This window comes from Oncorhynchus nerka, linkage group LG1 (genome assembly GCF_034236695.1).
Source record: "Oncorhynchus nerka isolate Pitt River linkage group LG1, Oner_Uvic_2.0, whole genome shotgun sequence".
Taxonomy (NCBI): domain Eukaryota; kingdom Metazoa; phylum Chordata; class Actinopteri; order Salmoniformes; family Salmonidae; genus Oncorhynchus; species Oncorhynchus nerka.
The window spans coordinates 8970100-8978196 of record NC_088396.1 but is presented as its reverse complement, the minus strand read 5'-3'; the positions used below and the strand labels follow the sequence as shown (position 1 = coordinate 8978196).

The 8097-nt window shown below is 42.1% G+C and overlaps 1 long non-coding RNA gene across 2 annotated transcripts; it reads right to left on the bottom strand.

Annotated features, from left to right (window-relative positions):
* Positions 1-354: 354 nt before the first annotated feature.
* LOC115130727 (uncharacterized) lies at positions 355-5256 on the bottom strand. Of its 2 annotated transcripts, none has more exons than XR_003863830.2 (4): positions 5000-5256; positions 3142-3222; positions 1720-1789; positions 355-1408 (listed from the first exon to the last, which is right to left on the bottom strand). It is a non-coding gene; the product is annotated as an uncharacterized LOC115130727 (long non-coding RNA). The 2 variants fall into 2 exon arrangements; XR_003863829.2 differs by lacking the exon at positions 5000-5256 and adding an exon at positions 4711-4992.
* Positions 5257-8097: the final 2841 nt, after the last annotated feature.

The window sequence follows — 8097 nt, the reverse complement described above, 5'->3', positions numbered from 1 at the left end:
CTAAGAACTTCCAATGGATTCCATTGGATACATTTGTCTCTCATGGCCTGATGGAATGATTTCCTCTCATAAAAAGGTCAGGAGAACAACAAAGGATTCCACAAATAGTTTTGTCAACACTCACCCAAAGTGGTGTCCTGCAAGATTGACATTCTATTCTGGAAGAGCAGTTTGCTGTCGTTCTATAGCCTAAAAGGACCCCCCAGAAGAAGTTGCCGCCACTATTTACAGTGGATTCGGAAAGCATTCAGACTCCTTTGACTTTTTCCACATTTTGTTACGCTACAGCCTTATTCTAAAATGTTTTGTTTTTTTAAATTCCCCCTCATCAATCTACACATAATATCCCATAAAGACAAATCAAAAATAGTTTTATTTTTGCAAATTCATTTCAAATGAAAAACAGAAATACTGTATTTACAAAGGTATTCAGATCCCACCTGTGGTAAATTCAATTGGAAAGGAACACACCTGTTTCTATAAGGTCCCACAGTTGTCAGTGCATGTCAGAGCAAAAACCAAGCCATGAGGCAGAAGGAATTGTCCGTTGAGCTCCGAGACAGGATTGTGTTGAGGCACAGATCTGAGGAAGAAGGGTACCAAAAAATGTCTGCAGCATTGAAGTTCCCAAGAACACAGTGTCCTCCATCATTCTAAAATGGAAGAAGTTTCGAACCACCAAGACTCTTCCTAGAGCTGGCGGCCCGGCCAAACTGAGCAATGGGGGAGAAGGGCCTTCGACTGGGAGGTGCCCAAGAACCCGATGGTCACTCTGACAGAGCTCCAGAGTTCCTCTGTGGAGATGGGAGAATCTTCCAAAAGGACAACCATCTCTGCAGCACTCCACCAATCAGGCCTTTATGGTAGAGTGGCCAGACGGAAGCCACTCCTCAGTAAAAGCACATGACAACTCGCTTGGAGTTAGCAAAAAAGGCACCTAAAGACTCTCAGACCATGAGAAACAAGATTCTCTGGTCTGATGAAATCAAGACTAAACTATTTGGCCTAAATGTCAAAAGTCATATCTGGAGAAAACCTGGCACCATCCCTACAGTGAAGCATGGTGGTGGCTGCATCATGTAGTGGGAATGTTTTTCAGCGGCAGGGACTGAGAGACTAGTCAAGATCGAGGGAAAGATGAACGGAGCAAAGTGCAGAGAGATCCTTGATAGAAACCTGCTCCACAGCACTCAGGACCTGAGACTGGAGCGAAGGTTCACCTTCCAACAGACAACGACCCTAAGCACACAGCCAAGACAACGCAGGAGTAGCTTCGGGACAAGTCTCTGAATGTCCTTGAGTGGCCCAGCCAGAGCCTGGACTTAAACCTGACCGAACATCTCTGGAGAGACCTGAAAATAGCTGTGCAGCGACGTTCCCCATCCAACCTGACAGAGCTTGAGAGGATCTGCAGAGAAAAATGGGAGATGAGGACCCCCATAACAATTGACATTTAAATGTGTCCTCCCTAGAACATATAGTAACTCTGGGAACCTTCAGTAGTCAATGTGTGATAGGACCCTGAGAGCAGGAGTAGACTATAATGACGTGTGCTTTCTGTACATTCTAATCATTTATTTTCCATTATATTGTTTGCTCAGCTTGTTATATGTGTACATTATCAGAACAGGTATTGAATGATCAATCAAACAAAATATGGACCCATTCTGTGATATATATATATATAAATATATTTTACAATTTCATCCACATCCTCACTTTGTCAATATTGCAATTTTGCTGCGTGCTCAGCCTTGGTCTGCATCACTCATCTTGGGAGTCTTCAGTCCTGTAAGCCACATGAAACATATCGGTAGGTTGTTGAATTGTCATCATGTTTATCATGGATCCGGTCCAGACAAGACCATTTTGCTGTTCTCAGTTTAGCCCAGAGACTGAGAATCGGGCAGGGATTCTCTCTTTTACATACAGTTGAAGTCGGAAGTTTACATACACTTAGGTTGGAGTCATTAACACTTGTTTTTCAACCACTCCACAAATTTCTTGTTAACAAACTATAATTTTGGAAAGTCGGTTAGGACATCTACTTTGTGCATAACACAAGTAATTTTTAACAATTGTTTACAGATTATTTCACTATCACAATTCCAGTGGGTCAGAAGTTTACATACAGTAAGTTGACTGTGCCTTTAAACAGCTTGGAAAATTCCAGAAAATTATGTCATGGCTTTAGAAGCGTCTGATAGGCTAATTGACATCATTTGAGTCAATTGGAACTGTACCTGTGGATGTATTTCAAGGTCTAGCTTCATACCACGTTCATCTGTACAAACAATAGTACAAACAATAGTACATCACAAAGGCCATCACAAAGCCCTGACCTCAATCCTAGAGAAAATTTGACTCAGTTACACAAGCTCTGTCAGGAGGAATGGGCCAAAATTCACCCAATTTATTGTGGGAAGCTTGTGGAAGGCTACCCAAAACGTTTGACCCAAGTTAAACAATTTAACAGCAATACTACCAAATACTAATTGAGTGTTAACTTCTGACCCACTGGGAATGTGATGAAAGAAATAAAAGCGGAAATAAATAATTCTCTCTAATATTATTCTGACATTTCACATTCTTAAAATAAAGTGGTGATCCTAACTGACCCAAGACAGGGAATATTTATTAGGATTAAATATCAGGAATTGTGAAAAACTGAGTTTAAATGTATTTGGCTAAGGTTTTTGTAAACTTCCAACTTCAACTGTACAATCAAGACAGTCTGTGCGGTTCCTACCCACTGTGTACATCAGCACCCGGGTCAAGCCATCCACGATTGTCCAGCATAGTTGTAGTCCCGACTCTACTATTCTTCACCTAGGTGGTGTCGGGATTTTAGCAGGGTTGGATAATCATGGACGGTGCATGACCTGATTAACATTTTTTTGTCTGAGAGAGAATCCTCTCTTTCTCAGTTTTCTGGGCGTGTGAGTTATGATGTTATTTACAGTGACATAGGCCTACCTTCACAATAAGCTACTCAAATGAATGTGTACATTTTTCTGATCAAACTTCCGTGAGGCTGAATTGTTGTTGTCTGTTGACTCAGGAGTTTCAGGAAACACAGACACAGAGGTGGAGTTAGTGAATAGCCTAAATTCTATAAACTTGATAATGACATACAATTACCTACTCAAGAGGAAGGTGTCTGTCTGGCCATGGTTTCACTTCTGTGGCCATGCAGAGCGGTGGGGGGCTGGGATGGGTAGCCTAAGAGAAAATGGCATATAGGCAAATACAATAATAGTTCTCACATTTGGTGCCTGTTGGATGGGACAAAATCTGTTTGTGATACCGAAATTCTAACAACAGTGTGTTGAATAGACTTATTTAGTAAAAGTCAAGGATGGAGCGACATCCCACTGTGCAAAAACTGATTGAATCAGCGTTGTCTCCACGTCATTTCAACAAAACAAATGTCATGTGATGATGTTGAATCAACGTGGAAAACTGATTGGATTTGAAAAAGGGAATTGTATAAAAAAAACGATAACCTTTAACCTAAATCCAATGACATGGTGTCATTTTTTTCAAGTTGAATTCAGGTTAGTTGAAAACTCAACCAAATGTTTAATCAAAACTACATGTTTGAACTTATGTCTGTGCCCATGGGGGTGACTTTGAAAATGGCAGAGTAGTTAAATTCATATGACCTCAAAATGATCCTAGTTAGTTTAAGTTAGTTATGATTAATTTCTCTTCATTCATCTTTTAAATACCCGCGTGGGTTTGTATGCTCCTGAAAGCTAAGGATTAGATGGGAGAGGCGGGACTTGCAGCGCTAGGTAAACGCCCGTTGACGCATGGTAGTGCATGTATGTTTATTTTGCAACGCTGGCGCATACAAGGTGGCCGACCTGGTTTGGGTGTAACATATTGACTACATTGGCCACGCCTGTTGATTTTTTCCCCATCCACACAGGTTAAAGTATCAAAACCAACTGTGAATCAACTATATTAATTTGGGGGCATGTCGAAACACACATGAAACATTCATGGACATTTAGCTAGCTTGCTATTGCTAGGTAATTGGTCCTGTGAGATTAACAATGGATTATTATTTTACCTGAAATACACATGGTCCTAATTTTTTTGCTAGATCTTTGTAGAATTTTGGCCTGAAGTCATAAAATCAAGTGTTTCTCTACAATGACAAGTCATCCACAGATAAAAAGGAAAACCTAGTTCGTTTTTAGTTAATTATCCGTAATTAATCTCTTCTCGTTTGTCTTTCAAGCATCCACGTCGGTTTGTATCTTCCTGATGGGGGGGGACTTGCAGCGCATGGAGCCTCTCAAATAGAAACTAGTTTTATTTTAGGCTTGGCTATGTAGATGCTCATTCACATGGGTAACATGTATGTGTACATATCTTTTGCAACGCTCGCCCACGCAACGTTGCCGATGTGGTTTGCGTGTTAGGCAACGCGGCAGTGTTAGTATGGGTAAAACAGTGGTTTACTCACTGAGCTATATGTTCAATTACTTCAATTGGATTGACCTCACCACACAGCTACGCTAGTTGTGGCTAGCCAGCCAGCCAAACTTGTATAGTTAGCGAGCAACTGCTACTTGCTCTCTAGCTACACTCTTTTTGTAGCGCAGCCGTGCACGTCTCTAGCATCAAAGTGGTGTCCCAGCTGTGTTGCCATTTCACCTATCCACTTCATCAGAATAATATAGCTATTTTCTTACCCACCGTTTCACCGACGTCAGCCCATCCCACATCTCCCAACAGTCGAAGTGCATTGCAGACACATTAAGCCACAGTACCAACAGGTTGTAAACAGCAAGGAACCCACACGTGTTAGGTCTAACATGTTTGTAGGTAGGTGGTTACAAATGAACTAAAGCCAGCCCTATAGCTGACACGTAAATCAGAAATAACTTAGCTACACATCATTGACACTGATTTCCACAAAGTTCCCACTTTGGATTTCTCACTTCAAGCCCAAATATATCATACTTTGACTAAAATGATGACTTACTGACTTAAATCGTTGTGCAACATCATGGGTAAGCTTTTGGTGATTTTTTTGCGGGTGTGGCGTGAAAGGCTCTAAATTTTGATCGCCCTGTCCCAGCTGGAATCATTCTTCCAGTATCATGTTGCCATTAATGAAGTGAAAATATTCCTGCTCGGTTTGAGGCTATCATTCCGTGTCCCACCCCACACCATTCCTTTACAATAATGTTTTCCTGCTCTAGCATTTTAAGTGGCAAGACCTCTGCCTCTTTCCTGGAAAGGGAGTTTGTGAGACATCCAGCTCTGCACAGGGAGCTAATAGAAACAAACTCTCATACAACCCCTCACTGCTCTGCACACTTATCTTAAAGAGATTGTATAAGATATGTACTACAACTACTACTATTTTGCATGGTTTACCAACTTGAAACCTACAATTCAATAATAGCAACATATTCAATGTAAAAAAAAGAGAAACCAATGTGATATTGGAAAAAAAATCATCCTGTCATGTTTTTGCAAAAATTAGGCATCAACCAATTGATGCCTATGTCAATACACTGCATTCAATGGGAAAAGATGAGGGTCACAGTGTTGACGCTTATGTTAACAGAGTCCAATTAATGGAAAAAATATGAAAAGATGAGACTCACAGACAGAAAGACTTGTCTCTCTCTTCTCTTTTCTCTCTCTCCCTTCCTCCCCATCTCTCTACTTATTTTTTGCCTCCCTTTGTCTCTTTCTCTCTATCTCCTCTTTATCCCCCTTCCTCTTCTCTTTCCCTCCCCCTTCTTTCACCCCTCCACCCTCTCTCTCTCTCTCTCTCTCTCGACTCTCTCTCTCTCTCGACTCTCTCTCCCGACTCTCTCCCTCCCTCCCCCTTCTTTCACCCCTCCACCCTCTTTCTCTCTCTCTCTCTCGACTCTCTCCCTCCATCCCTCCTTCACCTTCTCCATTTCTCCCTCCCCTCCCTCACTCAACCCCTTTTCTCTCCATCCCCCATTCTCTCTCCCCCTCCCTCACTCTCCCCCTTTTCTCTCCATCCCTCATTCTCTCTCCCTTCTTATTTTCCTCCCTCCCCCTCTTCTCATCTCTCTTTCCCTCCTCTCTTCCACCTCCACAGAAAGGATATTGACGCACAAAGATGTGTCAAGGACATTGATGGAAAAGTCAATACATTGCATTCAAGGCAAGGAAGTTGGTGATACACCTGCAATGGGCAGGCAGGCAGGCACAGTCTGTGGCGGAGGGAGAGAGATGAGAAGGGGGGAGGGAGGGAAAAAGGAGCAAGAAAGAATAGTGGGGGGAGAGAGAGAGAAAGAGAAAGTTGAAGGAGGGAGGGGGGAAAGAGAGAGATGGGAGGAGAGAGAGTCAACAGACAAAGAGGTGGGAGAGAGAAAGAGAGGAGACAACTTCCTGGACAAAACGTTTCACTGTAATAGTGAAAACCTAAACCTCTCAGCTTTCCTATCAAAAAAAAATGTCAAGCAGAAAACATAAGAAAATTAACCACTTCTGGAAAAATTGTAAAACACTAAACAAACAACACAAAGAGTTATCTATCCAAAACGGAGATGTATGGCTAAACCAGTTCTCCAAACTGTTTGGCCCTATTTATTTATTTCGTTTTTTTATTTCACCTTTATTTAACCAGGTAGGCCAGTTGAGAACCAGTTCTCATTTACAATTGCTACCTGGCCAAGATAAAGCAAAGCAGTGCGACAAAAACAACAACACAGAGTTACACATGGGATAAACAAACATACAGTCAATAACACAATAGAAAATATATGTACAGTGTGTGCAAATGTAGTAAGGTTAAGGAGGTAAGGCAAAAAATAGGCCATAGTGGAGAAATAATTACAATTTAGCATTAACACTGGAGTGATATATGTGAAGATGATGATGTGCAAGTAGAGATACTGGGGTGGAAAAGAGCAAAAAAATAAATAACAATATGGGGATGAGGTAGTTGGGTGTGCTATTTACAGATGGGCTGTGTACAGTTACAGTAAGCTGCTCTGACAGCTGATGCTTAAAGTTAGTGAGGGAGATATGTCGCCAGTTTCAGTGATTTTTGCAATTCATTCCAGTCATTGGCAGCACATAACTGGAAGGAAAGGCGGCCAAAGGAGGTGTTGGCTTTGGGGATGACCAGTGAAATATACCTGCTGGAGCGCGTGGGTGTTGCTATGGTGACCAGTGAGCTGAGATAAGGCAGGGCTTTACCTAGCAAAGACTTATATATGACCTGGAGCCAGTGGGTTTGGCGACGAATATGTAGCGAGGGCCAGCCAACGAGAACATACAGGGTGCAGTGGTGGGTAGTATATGGGGCTTTGGTGACAAAACGGATGGCACTGTGATAGACTACATCCAATTTGCTGAGTAGAGTGTTGGAGGCTATTTTGTAGATGACATCGCCAAAGTCTAAGATCGGTAGAATAGTCAGTTTTACGAGGGTATGTTTGGCAGCATGAGTGAAGGAGGCTTTGTTGCGAAATAGAAGCCAATTCTAGATTTAATTCTGGATTGGAGATGTTTATTGTGAGTCTGGAAGGAGAGTTTACTGTCTAACCAGACACCTCGGTATTTGTCAGAACCGTCCAAAGTAATGATGCTGGACGGGCGGGCAGGTGAGGGCAGCGAACGATTGAAGAGCCTGCATTTAGTTTTACTTGCATTTAAGAGCAGTTGGAGGCCAGGGAAGGAGAGTTGTATGGCATTGAAGCTCATCTGGAGGTTAGTTAAAAGAAGGGCCAGAGGTATACAGAATGGTGTCAATAAAGCCCTTAAATTGAAATTGAACTGAGAGATAGGAGGGGAGAGAGATAGGGGTAGGGAGAGAAAGAGAGAGAAGGAGAGGGAGAGAGAGAGAGAGAGAGAGAGAGAGAGAGAGAGAGAGGGGAGAGTGTGGAGGGGGTCAAAGAAAGGAGAGGGAGAGAAAAGAGGAGGGGGTATAAAAAGGAGAGAGAATATGGGAGGGAGAGAGAAATAACTTTTTTTTTAAACCTTTGACTGCCATGTATTGACATAAGCTTCAACACTTTTGACACTCATCTTTTCCCATTGAATGCAATGTATTGACATAAGCATCAATTGGTTGACACTCAGATTTTC